At 36.3% G+C, this 21582-nt stretch overlaps 1 protein-coding gene across 1 annotated transcript in view; it reads right to left on the bottom strand.

Moving 5' to 3' along the window:
* The window catches only part of LOC115215012 (polycomb complex protein BMI-1-like), a 244130-nt gene extending 229763 nt beyond the window's left edge, over nucleotides 1–14367 (bottom strand). Inside the window, exon 1 of the mRNA XM_029784126.2 lies at nucleotides 14291–14367. The gene's annotated coding sequence lies outside the window, so the exon portion shown is untranslated. The remainder of the gene's footprint in view (nucleotides 1–14290) is intronic.
* Between the last annotated feature and the right edge of the window lie 7215 nt (nucleotides 14368–21582).

Genomic DNA, 21582 nt, shown 5'->3' with positions numbered 1-21582 from the left:
GCCTTGTAGAGTTTTAGATGTTTTCACTCAATAAACACTCACAATGCCCAGTCTGGCAATCGAACGCGCGATCCTACGACTGCGAATCCGCTGCACTAACCACTGGGCCATTGCGCTTCCACACACACACATACACACACATATATATATATATATACATGTGAGTGTGTGTCTGTGTTTGTACCCCTCACCATCGCTTGACAAAGGATGTTGGTGTGCTTACATCCACGTAACTTAGCGGTTTGGCAAAAGATACTGATAGAATAAGTACTAGGTTTGCAAAGAGTAAGTCTTGGGTTCGATTTGTTCGACTAAAGGCGGTGCCCCAGCATGGCCGCAGTCAAATGACTGAAACAAGTAAAAGCCTAAAAGAGAGAATAAAAAGTATATGCGTGTGTGTGTGTGTGTGTTGAGTGTATATATATATATATATATATATATATATATATATATATATATACACACACACAACATATTATATATATATATACATATATATACATGTACGTATATATGTATTTTCTGTAGAATCTAGAGCCAGCACTGTTGCTTACAAAACGAAATTAATATTATATATATTATATAATATATATTGTGTGTGTGTGTGTGTATACACGCACACACACAGACACACAAACACACACACATATATATATATATATATAATGTTCTGCTCTGTGTATGTATGTATGTAAAGGCGGCGAGCTGGCAGAATCGGTAGCACGCCGGGTGAAATGCTTAGCACTATTTCGTTTGCTGCTTACGTTCGGAGTTCAAATTCCGCCGAGGTTGACTTTGTTTTTCTTCTTTTCGGGTTCGATAGATTAAGTACCAGTTGCGAATTGGGATCGATCTACTCGACTGGCCTTGCTCCCCCAAAATTTCGGGACTCGTGCCTTGAGTAGAAAAACATGTATGTATGTATTTGTATACATACATACATGCATACATACATACATACATACATATGTACATACATACATGCATACATACATATGTACATACATACATACATACATACATATATATATATATAAATATGTATGTGTGTGTACATATACATATATACATATATACACATATTTATACATATACATCGATAAATACAGTATATAGAGATAAAGATTGATACAAATTTGTGTTTTTATATTGAGAGTTTTACTTCATTGGTGGGTGGTTAGTATGAGTCGCGACCCGTCTGGAGCATCACCAGATATCTTGTCCATTATATTGTTTGTAGTATTCTGTTGAGTCTTCTAATAAATTATTTGTTCACTTTGTCAAAACTCTACCTACTGTTAGACTCACATGAACACACACACACATGCACTTATATACATGTACACATACAGGCACACACAAATACGTATGCACACACACACACACACTCACTCACACATTCACACGCATACATTCACACATATTTATTACATAATGCAACACTACATTATACTATTCTATATTATATATCAAAATTACTTAAAATTATATTACATTAAATTACATAACATAACATTATATCATAAAGTAGCAGTATCGCCCGGCGTTGCTCGGGTTTGTAAGGGAAATAATTATATAAGCATTTTTAGAGATGTAAAGTATAATAGCCATCTCAATATGGCTAACCACGAAGGGGGAGGGGTGTTACTATAGCTTTTTACGTTCTGAGATTTAATAATAAATTTTAGAGAGTTACTTCCCTTATATATGTCAAAAATGGATTAAAAATGGGAAAAATGATGGTAATTTTTTTTAAAATCGGTAGACTCATCGTAGATGCGCGCTAATACCCAGACGGTCTCGATATGAATCACGACTATAAGATACCCGGTTTTGGTAAAACTGCACCGCAAAATGTGGGAGTAGTTAGGAATCTAAATCGTAGGAGACAGACACACAACCTCACTTTTATATATAAAGATTTCCTCTATTTACATAATATTGAGGTCTCTTTCTTTCTTTTGTTATCTTACTGTTTTTACCAATATACATATAATATATATATATAAAATATATATAGTTACAAGATGTACTTGCATAGCAAGTGACTTGATGAGATCGTGTGCTGGAACGAAAACAGTTGCAGCGTTGAAGGTGTTTATAAGCCATTTAAGAAACACACAAAAACCGTTAGATTCACTTCAACATTTAAATTTAATTTGTCAAAATATTTTCGTCGCTTTGAGACCGCGACCTGTTAGCACGATATTTTTGTCAGTGAACAGGTCGCGGTCTGAAAGCGACGAAAATATTTTGGCAAATTAAATTTAAATGTTGAAGTGAATGTAACGGTTTTTGTGGTTTCTTAAATGGCTTACAAACACCTTCCACGCTGCAATATATATATACACACATATATATATATGTATGTATGTATGTATGTGTGTATATGTGTATGCATGTATGTGTGTGTGTGTGCGTGTCTGTGCTTGTGATTGTCCTCCACCACTGCTTGACAACGAATGTTGGTTTGTTACATCCCTGTCACCTAGTGGTTTGACAAAGGAAACAGATAGAATAAGTACAATGCTTACAAAAAAAAACTGGAGTTGATTCATTAACTACAATTCTTCAAGGCATTGCCCCGCATGGCCACAGACCAATGGCTGGAAAAAGCAGAAGAATAAAAGAATACACTCTCTGCTTTGGTCATATGTTGAAGGCATGAGAAAGCTTGAGTTTACATGAGAAGGCCTAACAGACCTGGTAGAAACAGCAGCCAAATCTCCCTCAAATCACACCTTACTGTCTTATGTATGTATATATATATATGAGCCAATGAGGGGGACCTCTACATGGTAGCTAGACCTAGGTAGAAATAGCAGCCAAATTTCCCCAAATCACACCTTACTGTCTTATCTATGGATATATGTATGTATGAGCCTATGAGGGAGACCCCTACATGGCAGCTAGACCTGGTAGAAATAGCAGCCACATTCCCCCAAATCACACCTTACTGTCTTATCTATGTATATATGTATGTATGAGCCTATGAGGGAGACCCCTACATGGCAGCTAGACATGGTAGAAATAGCAGCCAAATCTCCCTCAAATCACACCTTACTGTCTTATCTTTCTGCTACTTGGATATAGGTGTTATATTCGTCGTAAAAAAACTTTCCTGTCACACACTCACGCACACGCACACACACACACACACACACGCACCCTCACACACACACACTCGCGCACACACCCACTCACACACACGCACGTTAGCTCACAATTTTATTTATATATTTGCGTGTCTGTGTGGAAAGAAGAAGTGGGAGGCAGAGTGAAAGGATCACTCACTACAGTAAGTGAATTAGTTTCATTTTATTCGTTGCCCACTGTGTGTGTGCGTTTGCGTGTGGTGTAAACCAGACTAAGAAAAGCATTTGACACACACACCAGAATGTGAGTTTTCTGTAAATTTTGCTTAACCGGAGTTTAAATTTTAAAAACTGGAGCTGGCATGACGCGATGCATTGTACTCTTAAAAATGCAAGGTAAATTGTAATTGAAGAAATCCTATATTGTAGATTTGTATAACTCCCAAAGGGAGGCAGATAAAATCTGCCTTTTATAATAAGAGATGTATATTATATAACGTTATATCACATCACACTCTGTTATATTACGTTATTTTATATCATATATTAGATTTCGTTACACTATGCTATGTTTTGTATTACACTACACAATATCATACAATATTATATTACTCTCTCTCTCTCTCTCTTTTACTCTTTTGCTTGTTTCAGTCATTTGACTGCGGCCATGCTCGAGCACCTCCTTTAGTCGAGCAAATCGCCCCCAGGATTTATTGTTTGTAAGCCTAGTACTTATTCAATCAGTATTTTTTGCAGAACCGCACCGCTAAGTTACGGGGACGTAAACACACCAGCTTCGGTTGTCAAGCGATGTTGGGGGGGGGACCCAGGCACGCAAACGTATATATACACACATACACACACATATATATAGGGAGAGTTTACGAAAAAAACAAAAGACGAAAGCAGGTGGTGTACAAAACAAACAGATGTATTAGTATAACGCTCAGGAATAGAAAAAGTCTTTTATGTTTCGAGCCTACGCTCTTCTACAGAAAGGGACACAGAAAACAAGGAGAGAAAAAATGTGTGTAGTGGCTAACTATCTATCATGCCATATATATATATATACATACATACGAAGGACATCTTTCAGTTTCCGTCTTCCAAATCCTCTCACAAAGCTTTGGTCGACCCGAGGCTACAGTAGAAGACACTTGCCCAAGGTACCATGCAGTAGGACTGAACCCGGAACCACGTGGTTCGTAAGCAAGCAACTTACAACACAGCCACTCGTGTGTGTGTGTGTGTCTGTGTGTGTCTCTGTGTGTGTATTACATTATATAGAATTTATACATAGTACATAATATAACATCAACTTGTATTACATTATATATTACACTATATTTATGTTACATTATGGTTATATTATATTGCTTTATGCTAGGTTGATAGACCGTTGGAGTGCAGTTAGTTGACCTCTTCAAATTCTTCTGAAGTCAACTTTGCTTTTCTCTCTTTCGAGGTCAATAAATACTTATCATTATTCTCCCACTCTCCAACTGTCACATCTTGTTTTTTCTACTGGGTTCATGGTGTGGGGATGGGGGGGGGGAAGAGGATGTCTATTTCCGCCCCCATTACATGGAAACATGTGATGCGTAGTGATGGTCGATGTTTAACATCTATAAACGTTAGTGTTTGTTTCTCTTGGAATGTTTACCAAACTTCGCAAGAAGATCGAGTGGCAATCATGAATAATGCATGAACAAAAATCCTGGGTCAGAGGGTTATTTGAAATAAAACAATTTGTAATCAATTTCAGAAACATTATTAGCTCATCACGTTAGATTCTACTTCTTTCTCTTTCCGTTATGACATTCGACTTCTGGAATAGAATGTACGTGCAAAAATGATCACGCTTGATTCGAAATAAAAGAAAAGAAATACTTATAACAGGACCAGATAGGTTTCCTTGATGCTTCTAGTTTACTCAAGCAGATTTCTCTTGAAGTATCTTTATCTGGAATTGTCACAACTTATAGATAGCAAGACGGGTCATTTAGCATTTAAGCACACAATGACAGTTCTGTGTGCAATAATGGAAAAGAACTGGACAAAGGTGCTGATGTAAGGAAGTCTTAGATTACAGGAAGAGTATAGATTGTCTCAAAGACTTGCATTTGAGGCTCTCTTTCTCGTACCTTTTTAATATCTCAGAGGTAACTCTAATACCATAGGCATTGTTAGTGATGTTCACTGATGATTTGAAGCACGTTCCACTACACATCCCAAAGGGTGGTTAGTTGAGAGTATACCTCGAAGAATCCTATATCTAGAGATGAAAGAAAACAGAGATGTTTCGGCAACTAAAGTTCTAAAGCTTTACTACAGTTTTATTTTAATTGGTGGAAATAGCAACCAGTTCTAAGATGTTAAGACCCTTAGAACTTGTGGAACAGACGTCAAGAAAGTTTATTCTAGGTTCTCACAGAATTATAGAATACCTGAGGGGCTTTCTGAACGTGTCCTCTCGGCTCCCAAAAGTGACATTGTGCAGGATATTAGTGCTAACAATCCAACAAGTCTCAGCCTAATCTAGGTGGTAGAAGCACCGGCGTAGCTAGAGTGCGTGCCGCCCGTGGCGACCCTTCCGTTTGCCACCCCCGGACCCCACAAAAAATCTATTGCCAATAGCAGACCCAAAAGTGTGCAGGATATTAGTGCTAACAATCCAACAAGTCTCAGCGGGGCGGATCTCTCTCCCTCCTTCCAGCTACACTAGTGGGTAGAAGACATTTTAACTTGTAGCTAACAGGATAACAATTCTACTTCCTATCCAACAGAGTTCTACCAATTATCCAACTGGTTTTCCTCTTCACAATACGGGCGCCCATTATTATTATTAATAACATAGTCTCTATAACTGTACAAAATTACCTATTAAAACTCTTACCCTATGCCATCGAAGCCATTATTACGACTGACTGTGTCTAAAGAGATGCTTTCATTCGGATCTTTTCGGTTTGAACGGCAGTTTTTTCTAGCGGTGTCATATGAAATTGTCACCCATAATTATGACCCTTGTATCGAGCTATTGCATTTCAATCTGTTTTAGGGTTAGGGTTAGTTAGGGTTAGGGGTGGGGGAAGGGTATCTTTTTTCTTCACAAATGTATAAAATCAGTTTCTTAAACGAGGGACATATTCATACGGTACATAATGTTTTTTACCTCAATAGATGTCACTGATTGGTTGAAATTGCAGAAATTGAAGAAAAAAAAACAACAAATATCTTACAAACTATAGAATTTTTTCAATAAAGCCAAGAGAAAAAGACGTTTTATAAACACATTCTACCAGTATACGAATTTTAAAATATTTTAGTTACCTAGAAATTATGTTGAAAACTGCCGTTCAAACCGAAAAGGTCCTTTCATTCTAGCCATTCCTATCATCTCATCAGTTATACTACCTCCATTCCAGGTGGTACAGTCTATTTCTTCAAGGCTACCACATATACTAATATACTTCATGCAGTGGTATATAAAATATTTCCTAGTGGAGAGTTGAAGCATAAATGCGTCGGTGAAGCAAACAGGCCTCTAAGCCGTACTTCGACCCGATAGAAATAGCCAAATTCCCAGGGTATGAGAAATCCTAGCAGACATCATTTGAAAATTAGATGGAATGGTCGTGGCTGGAGCACCTTTCATCATAGGTTTATTTGATCAACACTGACACAAGAGTTAAACAGCACTAGACGATAACATTAAAGGCTGCAAGCACACACACACACATAGGAGCGCGCGCGCGAAAGCACACATGCACGTAATCACGCACACACGCACATAAATACACACATATACAGGTATGCATGAGAGAGAGAGAGGAAGTGTGTGTGCGCTCATGTGTATGTGTGTGTGTGTGTGCGCTCATGTGTGTGTTTGTGTGGGAGTGCGTGTGTGCGTGCACGCATGGGGGAGAGAGTGTGTGAGAGAATGAGCGAGAGGAAGGGAGAGCGGGGAGAGCGAAAGCTAGAGAGGCTAAGGGAGAGAGAGTGAGAGAGAGGATGTATGTGTGTGTGTGTGTGCTCATGTGTGTGTGTGTGTGTGTGCGTGCGTGTGTGCGTGTATGTGTGCTTGCTTGTGTGCGTGTGTGCGTGTGTATGTGTGTGTGAGAGAGAGGGGGGGGACGAGAGACGGGGGGGGGATTACAAGAATGAAATGGTGGGAAGGGTGTGTGTAAGGTAATAACGACTGTTACGAAACGTTGTGACTGCCTGCTTGGTGAAGGCCGATGTTGACTTTGATGGCGGTGGCGGTGGGGGAAGGCTCATGATACCACTACTACTACTACTACTACTACTGCTAGTATCTGTTGTTTGTAAATGTATTAGTAGTAGTAGTGGTATTAGAGCAAAAAAAAAAAAACCTTCCACCGCATCCAGTCGGTGTTCTGCAGCAGCAGTAGTCGTAGTGGTGGTAAAGGGAAGCAGCAGAAGCAGTAGTAATAGCAGCAGTTGGTTTACATCATAAGAGTACGGCTGCATAAGAGACAGATTGACGGCGGTTTAACAAGCAGAGGTGGTGGTCGTGGGGAGGGGGAGAATGAAGGAAGGTGGTTTGGGAAGATAGGTAGGGAGACAGGTAGGTAGGTAGGTAGGTAGGTAGGTAGGTAGGTCGATTGATGGTCGGTCGGTCGGTCGGTAGGATGGTTGGTGGTGGTGGTGTGTGATTGATAGATAGGTTGGTTTGGTTTGGTTTGGTTTGGTTTGGTAGGTAGGTAGGTAGGTAGTTGTGATGGCGATTATTATTACGATCGTGTTGGTCTGTGATTGGTGGATAACTAGTTCTTCAGTCGGTGTAAAGCAAGCTAAAAGATAGCTCTGTGAATATGTATGTGATTGTGTGAGTGTATGTGTGTGTGTGTTTGTATGCATGTGCGTGTGTGTTGTGTGTAGATATAATTTAATAATACCATATACGTACATGCATATGTATGTGTATATATATACATAGGAGTAAACACATAAATGTGAAACGAGGTGGTAAAGAGTACTCAAATACCAGTGGTAGAGTAATATGCTTTATTTAATTTTCTGCTGCTTTAAATAAAGTATATATATACATATACAGACAACACACACACATATAAACGCACACACACACATACAACCATCCATCCATACATACATACATTCATACGTCTGTATATATATATGCGTGTGTATGTATATAAATATATATACATATACATATACAGTATATATATACATATACAGACAGACACACAAACACATACACACACACACACACACACATTCATACAACCATCCATCCATACATACATACATTCATACATCTGTATATATATATATATATGTGCGTGTGTATGTATATAAATATATGTGTGTGTGTGTGTGTCTGCGAGCGTTTATGTGTTTGTGTGTGCACCTGTAATTGAAATTTAGAGATAATTAAACATACGTTTATATGCACATATATCTATGTAAATCCATATATGAACATTCACGTATACTGACTTATTGTATTTGCATGTAATGTATGCATATAGAGAAATATATCTTGATGCCTTCTATGCATACGTACATATACATAAATACATACATACATACATACATATATACATACATACATATACATACATACATACATACATACATACATACATACATACATACATACATACATACATACATACATACATATACATACATGCATACATACATACATACATATATAAATATGTATGTATATATAGCATGCATTATAGTCCCACATGTAGACATTCGCAAACACACTCTGTCACACGTACATTCGCATTTTCTGCAACACTGTAATTCGGTCACCGTCTGAAAATTGTAAGTATTGATTTTTAATATTGGCAGTGTGCCATAAATTCTCAGGTAGGTATTTGGATTTGAATCCTCAGCAGATGTCTGGTACTATCGTATCAAGCTCGAATGTGATACGATATGTTGTGAGTCTTGAGGCCAGATTTGAACCCATGGGAACAAAAACAACAAAACTTAGAAGAGGTGCAATTCTGTTGTTGTTGTTGTTGTTGTTTTTGTTTTTGGTTTTGCTGTTGTTGTTGCTGTTAAGGCGGCAAGCTGGCAGCATCGTTAGCACGCCGGGTGAAATGCTTAGCGGCATTTCGTCCGTCTTTACGTTCTGAGTTCAAATTCCGCCGAGGTCGACTTTGCCTTTCATCCTTTGGTAGTCAATAAAATAAGTATAAGTTGAGTACTGGGGTCGATGTGATCAACTAAACCCTTCCCTAAATTTCAGGCCTTGTTGCCTTTAGTATAAATTATTTATTTATTTATTATTATTATTATTATTATTATTATTATTATTATTATTATTATTATTATTTTTTAATCTGCATGTTGGTTATAATCAGTTTCCGGAACACACCCAGCGTCCTAGGGCGAGTGAAGGATAAGGGCTGTTACAGTATGCCTGGAAGCTAGGGGAGGAAAATTGGCAGGGGCAGTAGTGGAATATTTTCATGTAATACAACACAGACATTTAAATTGATAGGGTTTTTCAAACGATGTGGGCAGTATTTGTGAGCACAATCTTCTGGATTTCCCTGAGACATGGTTCTCCTGGGATATTATTTACATGTATTTGATATCCATTATCATACCTAGGGATCTAAGATGCCACATCCTTTGTATTTCAATTTCCGGGTCTTTATATTTACTTAATTTGTCAAATTCCTTTATAGATCTATTTTTATCAGTGGGAATATTTTCATCTATTAGTCCACAAGTATTTTCTTCCCTGTCTCTAATGAGTATGTCTGGTTAATTAGTCGGATCGGTCTGGCGGTGTAGATTGGAAAATCCCAGAGGATAGTGACATTTTTACCTTAAACGACTGACTCAGGATGATGTTCATACCAGTAAGCAGGAGTGTTGATTTTGTAGTGTTTACATATCTTCCAAAGTAAATACTGTCTTACCCTATCGTGGCGATTTTTGTATTCCCTTGATGTCAGCACTGGACATCCCGAGACAAGATGCTCTATTGTTTCATCAAATGTATCTCAGAATCTGCTCAGAACCGTTTTGAAGAACATTAGATTGGTAGTTTTTGGTAAGCAAGCTTTGGTCTTGTGCCGATGATATTATTATTATTATTATTATTATTATTATTATTATTATTATTATTATTATTATTATTATTATTATTATTGTAATTTTTATAGCGTGCTTTCACTTCACTACCGAGCGCAGCTCTGTGTGCCTTGGGTATGTGCTGTGATTTGTTGTGATGCTCTGATGGTTATTGTATGGAAAGTGTTCTGCGTAGGATGTGTGCAGTGCCTAGTAGTGCAATTTTCTGCCTAGTAGTGCAATTATTATTATTATTATTATTATTATTATTATTATTATTATTATTATATTATTATATTATTATTATTATTATCATTATCATTATCATCATTATTATTATTATTATTTAATGATCTGTTAGGTCTCCATGACTACAGGGGTAAAGTGGTAAGTTATCCTAAATGTTTCTTCGAATACTCGCAACAGAATGCTCTCTGTTAAAGGCTTCGAATAAACTGGCGAAGTGGTTAAACGGGGTAACACCGTTAACTCCTTCATCATCCAAGAACAAAAGCTATTCCACCCATGGACTTCTCTTCACAATGTTTGTAGAAAATATAGGTTGACTCAAAGAAGAGATTTGCTCAAGTTATTGCGCAGTGCGATCGCATCCATAAACTGTGATATCAGCTGGTTAACCACTCAGCTATGCTTAGCACACCTTCATGCTACGTGTAAAATATCCTACTATTTTTCTCACTATACAGCTGTCATGATTTTGACAAAAACGATATCCAAAAGGCCGCAGAACTTGTAAGGACCTAGTGTCGATTGAAAGGCAAAGCCAAGCAGGATTTGGACTCAGCGATATAACTAAATATCGATTCAAAGCCTGATACAACTGCATCGCTTTTAGTGTAAGAAACACTCAGTCGAGTGGTCTTTGACTTGTACTCTATTTCATCGGCCGTGGAAGCTGAAACACAAAGTCAACCTCAGTGAGATTTGGACATGATTAAATAGCACGAAGTATTCAATACAACAGTTCACCCTTTATTCGACACTACATTGCCTTTTAGAAGATTGGAAATATTGATAAGACACGCAGTTAAAGTAAACCATTGGCAATATATCTAAAGAAAAGTGTAATGCAATATTATGTTTCTATAATTGTGAAGTTCCATGACACTAGCAATAATTCGAAATTGCAGCCTGAGCCGAAATATTCAATAACCAAATCTGTCATAAAACCTCTCAGCAATAATAATTGTTCATAAATATATTTTTACATAGATGCAAGGGCTCCGGTTTAGAAGAAAACGACGAACTGAGATTAAAGAACGTTCATTCTTTGATCATAGACGTTAAGAACTAGAGGTATTTGAAGAATCTTCTATAACTGTTTTTCGAGACTAAGAATCGTGTTTTGTAGGCTCACGTGTGTGAGAGTTTTACAGAGGGAAACAAGAGATCCCTTGGACACATAGTAATTGTTTCTTTCATAGACTCAAACAATGAACAAGATTTGCTGATGACGGACATTTTAGTTGAGATATGATGGGCAGTACTAATAACACTTTCCACATTCCATACCAGACTGTGACGTCGATGTGACTAATGTTCAGATTAAATGTTGAGGGTTGATATCAGTGGGGAAACAGTCGGGGATAAAGTTCCAGACTGTTTGGGATGAGTTGTTTAAGAAGCATGTGAGCAGTCGAGATGACAGGAGGAAACGGGATGTTTCGGTTGTAAGTATACTGGTAGTAGTTTAGAGGAGTTGTAGAAAAGATGGCAGTGAAACAGCTTGCTGGTGAGCTCATTATTGTATTGGTAAAGCGGGGAAGGTCTACTTAGATCAACTACTTTGGATATGATCTTGGAGATTTAAAAATAAAGAAGCTGTTCTGATCCAAGACTACAAACAGCACAAACGTATGGCCACGCTAGTGTTTCGTTCAAATAAGCAAATGTGCGTAAATTGCTTTATAGATATAACGTTATTATACAAAATATATATTGTCGTTATAAAGAAAACATAAGGAGTGCCTAAAAAATTTAGAAACTTCGAGAAAACATAAAATAATTGTTTTTAACTGTTGAAATCGAAGTAGATAAAGCTATTAATAATTGCATGTAAAAATTAACCCTTTGGATGCAGCTGATTGAAAAGGTCATGTTTCGGCAAGGGTCCATGATTCAATACGAACATAGTTAATTATAAACAATATAATTTAGTACTGCAAACAATAACTATATTATAAATCTAATAAGTAGAACGCCTCATTTTTATAAGAAAGACAAAAATATAGGTCATTGCTAACGCCAACTATTGCTATGAACTTGAGGATGGTAACGAGAAACAAATCAAGTGTTTACTTGTTTACTTTCAATATGCAATATACTAGCAGTGTTCAGAGATATCTCGGCGATCGAATTGGTTATAAGAAATGGCTGCAATCTGTGTAAAAATAAAGTATTGATGTGAAAACTCTGCTTACCTGCAGATTTACGATTTAAAATGATAGTTTTAATCTTAAGATTTCATGTTTTTTTTCTGATGGCCTAAATATTAGCAGAAACCAGTGAGAAGAATATGACGTTAATTATCATCAATTCAACTCTATGGACCAAAATCATTCTATGTTTCCAGCAGAATTGAGCACTCAAGATAAGCTTAAGGCTTGTTATTTTAATCCTACATTGTTTCTAAGGTCAACATTCTTTCCTGTAACAATTTTCTTTTCTCATTTATTATTTTCCATCTTTTCTGATAGCTTTTGTTATTTCTTGGCCCTGCTTCTTTTGTACCTCAGTACTCCTTCGGTTAAAGCGATGCTACCAAAGAGAGTAACTACAAATTAAAGCTTGTTACTTGGTTTTACTTTAGCAAAGTGTGGCATATAAAAATTATGTCTGACGCAAAACTAAGATTGAATCAGTTTTACGGCCACCATAATGTTTTTGCAACATTATATTGGTATTTCTGTTGAGCATGTCTCTCAGTGGTTATTAACAAGAGAGGAAACAATTCAACGCTGCCCTTCAAAGTGAGAGAATCTATCTAGTGTCGACAAAATTATGAAAAAAAACAAAAACAGAAAAAATGAAAACTATTTTTTTCTTCATTTATACTGACATGAAGCGGTGTCGCCAATACACTAGCTAATTCTATTGATACAATATCGTATAGCTTTTCCTCCGGCCAATTATATTTCATAGGCTGTGCATGTCTAGAACTACATTATACAGTGAGTTCTATTTTGAAGATGGCATAGCATCATTTCAGGTTGATTTGAATGTGACTTCTAGTAGATTAATGCTTGCTCAAATCCTTTTCAATAACGAACTTCCTAATCATTGTTATTCCATGCTAAAGTAATTCAATTTACAGAAGTTTATCTTCATAAACTGTTAAGGTAAATTTGCGGAACCATGACCTAATTAGCTAGAGCAGATTCCGCAGAATAAATCAGCCAAAATTAAGACACGGTTTTAATTCCCGGCCGTCACCATTTTGCTCAATCCGCGTCACAAGAAATCTGTAAAAGGCATGAACATCACAAGTTCTTGGTTTTAATCGATTTAATCATGTCAGCCTTTGATTTTTTTGGAAGCACTCCGTCGGTTACGACGATGAGGGTTCGGTTGATCCGAATCAACGGAACAGCCTGCTCGTGAAATGGACGTGTAAGTGGCTGAGCACCCCACAGACAGGTGTACCCTTAACGTAGTTCTCGGGGATATTCAGCGTGACACAGAGAGTGACAATGCCGGCCCTTTGAAATACAGGTACAACAGAAACAGGAAGTAAGAGTGAGAGAAAGTTGTAGTGAAAGAGTACAGCAGGGATCACCACCATCCCCTGCCGGAGCCACGTGGAGCTTTAGGTGTTTTCGCTCAATAAACACTCACAACGCCCGGTCTGGGAATTGAAACCGCGATCCTATGATCGCGAATCCGCTGCCCTAACCACTGGGCCATTGCGCTTCCACCAGCCTTTGATTAATGAGCTGGTTATAGGTAGTCAGGCAGAAATATAACCATCACTCACCGGGCAATTGATATTAAATTATTTTACTGATAACGGGCATAAAGAAATAGTTTATTAATCAACACTGAAAATTTAATTGACAATTAATGTGAGAACACCTTTAACTACTTACAGCTCTATTCAAATATTAGTTTCTTTTGACAAGACACAAATCCTCAATGGTAAATCTGGTTCATTGTTTTGAGATCTACAAAAGACCAAAAGGGGATTTGAAATTCTGATGTTTTGGGAAATGCTATTTATACAAGAATTTCGTTTCATGTTTTTTTGTTTTTTATTTTGATGGGGGAGGAGTGTTTGTTTACTTGTCATTTTTATGACTCGAATAAAAGATACCCTAATTTACCATCAAGCACGTATCTATATGTTTGTTCGAGTTGTAATAACAGACGCACGTTTTTTGATTTTTCTCATAGGAAATCTTTCCATAGTTGTTTAATCGAGAGACGGAGCGACTTCACAATACATTACCTCTTCAACTCTGAAGAATCTCAGGACTGAGATTGCTTAGAGAAAACAAAATGACATCTGATACATTTGGTGTGAATTATTTCAGTCGTGTTGCAAATAGAATTTTTAAAAAGCATTGTTTTTCATACGTGAAGCTTTAAACAGTTTATGATTGTAAACCGATTAATTATTAGACGCCACGCGTTACCACATTACCTCTGAACGACTGTAAGAAAGAAAATATGCTTCAAAAACTCTTTTGCTTTATTTCACAATGACTGTCTGCTTATCCATTATAGACTGGTTCTGTAGATCATATTTGTACGTAATATGTAAATGTAATTTCTCAGTGACTATTTCTAGTAAATATCGTTTCTTGACCAGATGTCCATCACCGAAGTAAAATAAGCACGATAAATTGATGAATGTCAAACAGTCTTGTGTTTTATATACTTTGTTCTTTGTAACTGATTTTTTCACTTCTACAGTTTCCTATCTTTTTATTAATTCCACATTATCCTGGGGAAATGATTATGACAGAATTGAAAGTAGGCTCAAGCGGACAATCAGTAGAGCAGATGAACGAAATACTCGCCAATTTCACAGCACTGTCAATGTTTCCTGCAATAAATACCCTCACCGAACTCTCCAACTCATCAAGCTTTAGACTGAGTATTTGGGATTCCATTGTTTGTGGTATGGAAACAATCACCTGTTAATGACAAGGTTAGAATCCTTGTCCTCTCCCTCACTGTATTGTTTAAGTTAATCGATCGACTTACAAACTCTATGTATTTTAGCTATCTATCAAGCAGAAATTTTATTTTCGTTTATCTCATACTATAAAAGGAAAAAAATAAAACAAGATAATATATCATATTGATATTCAATAATCATTTTCAGAAAAAAGAAAAGGCTACATCGAACCTAAAAGTCCAAATCAAAAGCAAAGCAAACTGTTTTACCAGTTACTTTAATTGAGTAACAAACAGAAATCGATATGTAGGTCTTATTCTCTATTTATTACACAACGACATGCGAACTTGGAGCGACACAATGTCAATATTATTGCTTCGTAAATAAATATTTCTACTGCATTGTCATGCCGACAAACACCGAGATTAATCACAGTATTGTCAATTCTTAAAGAATTGTCAATTCAGAAATAGCTCACCATCAAACGTCTCTCAATCCAGTATCAACCATTTTCTTATCCTTTGCTGTTACTTTAGCACCAGCGTTCTCACTATTTGCAGCTACATATTAAACATGAGATTTCTGTAAAGGAAAAACCTCCCCGAAGGATAGAATTTAGTTTTTTTTCCCTCTTACACTACGAAAATTCAGTCCTAAACGCATCTCTCCCCTACAGTTTCACCAAACATACTATATTTCTAAAAGTATGCAATGTCCATAATATAATACGTTAGCACAGACACAAACACACACACACACACACACACACACACACACACACACACACACACACACACACACACACATACCATATATATATATACGTACAGATAGACCTACAAACTCACTAACGCCCTTGCATAGACACAAGTATTCTGATTGATAATGTGCTACCAAGTATTTTAAAGACATCGATAAGTGAATAATCAGGAGATGGTGGCGACACCTGTTGTACTCTTTCGCCCCAACTTTCTCTCACTCTTTCTTCCCGTTTCTTGTCCCCGACTTCCTACGCAACTGCTGAGCCTGGATGCACATTCACCCATCCGTCGATGCTCTCGGTGTCGGGGGTTGACCTGCTTTCTCTTCTGCGGGTCTTACGAATAGCAAAGGACCACGTTTCGGACTTCTCCCATCTTGCGAGCTCTGGGACGAAGACCGTTCACTCAACAGCAACAGCAACAACAACAACAAAAGTATTAGTTTTACCACAGAAACAGCAAAAGCCACAAACAGTGGAATTTAAATCGTGTCAATTGAAGAATTCCCTTGTGTTTTCTCTAAGAAACCACACCAAAATTACACAGAGAATGACTGAGTGGAAATGATAGTGCAAAGCCTAACTAATTAGTTCAGTTTCGATTAACAAGTTCCGTTTTATTGAATTTCATAAAGATTATACATAACCATTAAAATGTCTACATTCCTATCATTGACCCCAATTCCCAATTTCACTCTCCAGAAGAAAGAAAATCTTGTTTCATGTTAACAGAAAGTGAAAATTTACATCGCCCCAAACCGCAAAAACTGGAATAAATAAGTAAATGAACAAAAGAAAGCTAAATAAAAACATAAGAAACTGTTTACTTAATGTGGTAAAATTAAAAATAAATATAAAATCTTTTGTTAAACTGGCAGTTTATTAATTAATTACTCCGAACATCTTTTATATAAACCATGTTAGATTTCTTAACTTGTTAAATTCTTACTCACGTCCAATTGAGAGAAATATAACCACACAGAAACACATACATGCACGCTCACACAAATATGTGTGTAAGAGTGTGTGTTCAGGTATATGTATGTATATTTGTATTTATGTATGTATAAATATTTGTATATATGTATGTAAAAATACATTCATACGTATGTATGTATGCATAGATAGATAAAGATTGCATATAATCTATATGCATAAATTTATACATATAATCACAATATTTGTGTGTGCGTGTGTATAAGTGTGTGTTTAAATACATATGCATATTTACGCACACGCCAGCCCTATATATATATTCATATATATATATATATATATTCATATACACACGTACATATATATGTACATACACTGGAACCATAAATTGATATGGAGAGATGTTTAAAATTAACTTCATGTTACAATTCATTTAATTAAATATACAAATATATATCCTGCAGCATACAGATCAAGTCCGTATCCATAATGACAGTCTTTCTACATTGCCATGTATGTGTGCGTGTGCGCAAGCGTACTACATATTTTTTTCTCTCCTTGTTTTTTGTGTCCCTTTCTGTAGAAGAGCGTAGGCTCGAAACGTAAAATACTTTTTCTATTCCTGTGCGTTATACTAATACATCTGTTTGTTTTGTACACCACCCGTCTTCGTCTTTTGTTTTTTTCCGTAAACTCTCCCTATATATATATATATATATATATATATATATATATATATATATATATATATATGTGTGTATGTATATATGTGTATATATATATATATATATATATATATACTTTCAAAATGTGACCTCGTATGTACCGTTAGCGATTTTTTCCCTCTGTCTTCCCTTCTCTGGATCTTTCCTTCTCCTATGTTTCCGACGAAGAGCTCCACTCGAAACGTTAAACCGTCCTTCTTTCTTTCTTTCCTGAACGTCCAATAATATTATATTTGTTCCACGTCCTCGCGTTGTTGTGTTTTTTTTGTGCCCTCTTGTTTGGATTACCACTATATATATATATATATATATATATATATATATCTTTATATATCAGAGGCGACTCCAGGTTTTCAGCATCACTCGGGCTCATCACAGATTTCGCATAAGGCACATGCCTGTTCGAAGAATTTCTAGCCCCAAACGGCTTATCTTTTATATCTTGCACTATGTCTTTCTCCATTTCTAAATTAAGGGTAAAAATTAAGCAACCCTACAAAACACAACTGATCTTTACACACAGACGCACAGAATAACAGCAATCAAATAATGACAGCGGAGTGCACAACAAATTGTCGGCTGTACTTTTGACAAGAAATGTCAGTTAGTCTTTTACACCTACCAGGTTCCTTCGTATTAGCCTGAGTTGCTGGATAATTTTTCGTTTCTTTAAGAACATTGTAGAACGGAAACTTTTCAGGGTTTGGAATTTAAATCCTAATCTCTATGGAAATTTATTGCTTCAAGATAACATTGAATTGGAATTACTTTTAATTTTTACGATTATAGATAACAACTCGTGCTGTAACTTTTGAGCCCGAGTTATTGGCTGCAATTACATACTTGAAGTCAGTGTTGGCAGAAAATAAATCAGCTTGCAAATACACGTTCACTTTACTAAATTCATACTTGAGCTTAGCCCGAACAACCTGAGTGCCGTAGTCGCCTCTAATATATATATATATATATATATATATATATATATACAAGATAAGGGCAAAAGAAAAATTCTAATGCCAAATATGCCGAAAAAACGACAAAAAATTGTCAATAACCATTATAATTAAATTATAATGGTTATTGACTATTTTTTGTCGTTTTTTCGGCATATTTGGCATTAGATTTTTTTCTTTTGCCTTATCTTGTAAATTATTTATAAATTTAACCTTTAAAGGTATTTTTTGATATGCTGGCCATTGATAAAATTTTTTTCTCGAAAAAAATTTTATCCTACATTAGTTATATATATATATATATATAAAGGGTGGCTATAGAGTCACACTCCATCCTGCAATATGTGAAGTTGCTAACATTCTCTTTTTTTTTATCTCTTTTCAGAACTGCAGATATTACTCACAAACCAATCCTCATTTGATGGAGGCAGATAATCAGCAAGGCTTGGGCAAGGTAATGGTGTGGGATTTAGCACAATCAAGTAATTGGACCATTTTATTTTGAGGGCTCTGTGGCAGGTGATTCGTATCTGGACATGCTTAGCAACAAGATAATGTCTCACATGCATTCACTTGGAAGGGGAAACCATGTCTGGTATCAGCAGGATGGGACCCCGCCCCATTATGCATTACAGGTTCGTGATTTCCTGAATGAACATTTGATAGAGTCATGGCTCGGGCGACGAGGGCCAATTGAATTGACACCACGGTTACCAGATTCAACTCCCATGGACTTTCTCTTCTGGGGCTACATTTAATCCCTCGTGCATTTTGAAAAGATTTGTGACAAAGCACATCTTTTTCAAAGAATTGCTAAAGCATGTGAACAAGTCAACGGTAATGAAGAGCTATTTGAGATGGTTCATCGCAATTTCAAATCCCGCATGAACACTTGTTTAGAGCTCCATGGCCAACGTTTTGAACATTTGTAATGGATTGCCTACTTTATTGCTTATAAAGCATACTTGATATATTCCATGTGACTTTGTGGTCACCCTATATATATATATATATATATATATATATATATATATATATTATATATATATATATATATATATATATATATATATATATATATACATATATGTATGTATATTCCTATATATATACATATATATATGCATATGTATATATATATATACTTCAGATTTACAGAAAGCAAAAGACGATGACAAGTGTAGGAACAACAAGCGTGTTAGTTTAACGATCGGGACAAATGGAAAAGTATTTTAAGGGCATACAGACGGGCATACATTTGTATGTATATGCATGTATCTGCATACTTTTCTATGTGCGCTCGTGAGTGCGCGTGTGTGTGCATTTGTGAGTGTGTATGTGTGTGTTGTGTGTGTGTGTGAGTGTGTGTGTGTGCGTGAGTGTGCATGTGTACGCATTTAATCGCCGTTATAGCTATGTGTTTTGCTTCATGAATATGTGCACGTTCATATATTTACGTATATGTTTATAGGTATGTATATTTTACCTGCTAGAAGCTATAGTTGTAAAAACTTTTACGCATTTTTCTTATTTCATTAACGTGTTGTAATTGGAATTAATCAGTCGCGTTCGATCTTGCTTTATGGAACCTAGCTTCTCACGATTAGTTATGAGACGGTTGCATAAGCAAGTGCTCCAATTCACACGTGTATAACTGTATAGTTATAACTGAACGGTGGGAAATATATAAACTAAATCACATTATACAATATCACACCTCGCTACACATCTACGTGTATTAGCAGGAATGCTATTAAGTAAATAAACTTTGGTAGCTAAGCACATACGTAGAACTGTTGTTAGTCTCATAAGTTTCACGTGCTTCCAACAATCACTAGTCTTTCTCAGAGTAACACAATATGTTACTTTCAATTGCCATTCTTCTCTGTCTTCTCCATTTTCTTCCGGTTTTTCAATTTCTTCTACTTTTTTATTTCTAATGCTACTACCACTACTGCTGCTGTTGCAGCTGTTCTTTCTCCTTTCGCTTTTGTTCTTTCATCACACCGTATGTTTTCTCGCTATCTTCCTCCCTTCCAGATTGTATTTCGCCAAAAAATCTCAAGATTTATGTCAGTAGTGTCAAGCTGAGCTCCAGCGCTGAAGTGAAAGTGGTGCACTTATCTTCTGAAACAGTGGTATTAAAATATACTATATAATATACATAATGAAATGTGTGTATGTATGTGTGTGTATTTGTGTGTGAGAGCGCGTATGTTTGTATGTGTGCGTGTGTTTGTATGTGTGCGTATGTTTGTGCAATTGTGTGTGCGTGTGTTTGTGCGCGTGCATGCATGTGCATATGTGTGTCTGGGCGCGTGTGTATGCGTGCATTACATTGCATTTTTTTCTGATTCTTCTGTCTATCAATCATAAGTGATTGACAAGTCTCAAAGAAACTTTCTTAAAAGAAATGGCTTTACAGCTCCCTACCGCCATCATCACATCACAAACACACGACAATGGAGAATGGAGATGACAATGTCGCAGCAAATCAAGAAAAAGGTAAGAATAAGATGAAGATATATAATATACATGCATAAGTATATATGTATGGATGTGTGTTTATTGCAGAGAAAGGAAGTATGAATTATTGGTAAAAGGAAAGAGAGAGCAAGAGAGAGGGAGAAAGCGAAAGAGAAAGAGAGAGGAGGAACGGAATAAATGGAAGAAAGAAGAGAAAAATATAGAAATACTAAAATAAAGTAAACAAAGAAGAATGTATGAAAGAGGTGGGGAATAGCGAAAGAGAGGGAAAAATGAAGAAAACAAGAACCGCATATTGTGTCTGTTTCAATATCATCTTCTGTTCATTCATAGACTATCAGATGTTTGCTCTTTATCTACAGGGATGTATCTATTGTTCTTGCATGGCTTTTCTCTT

Source organism: Octopus sinensis, linkage group LG8 (genome assembly GCF_006345805.1).
Source record: "Octopus sinensis linkage group LG8, ASM634580v1, whole genome shotgun sequence".
NCBI lineage: Eukaryota > Metazoa > Mollusca > Cephalopoda > Octopoda > Octopodidae > Octopus > Octopus sinensis.
Note: the sequence above shows the minus strand (reverse complement) of the source record. Positions and strands in the feature narration are given on the sequence as shown.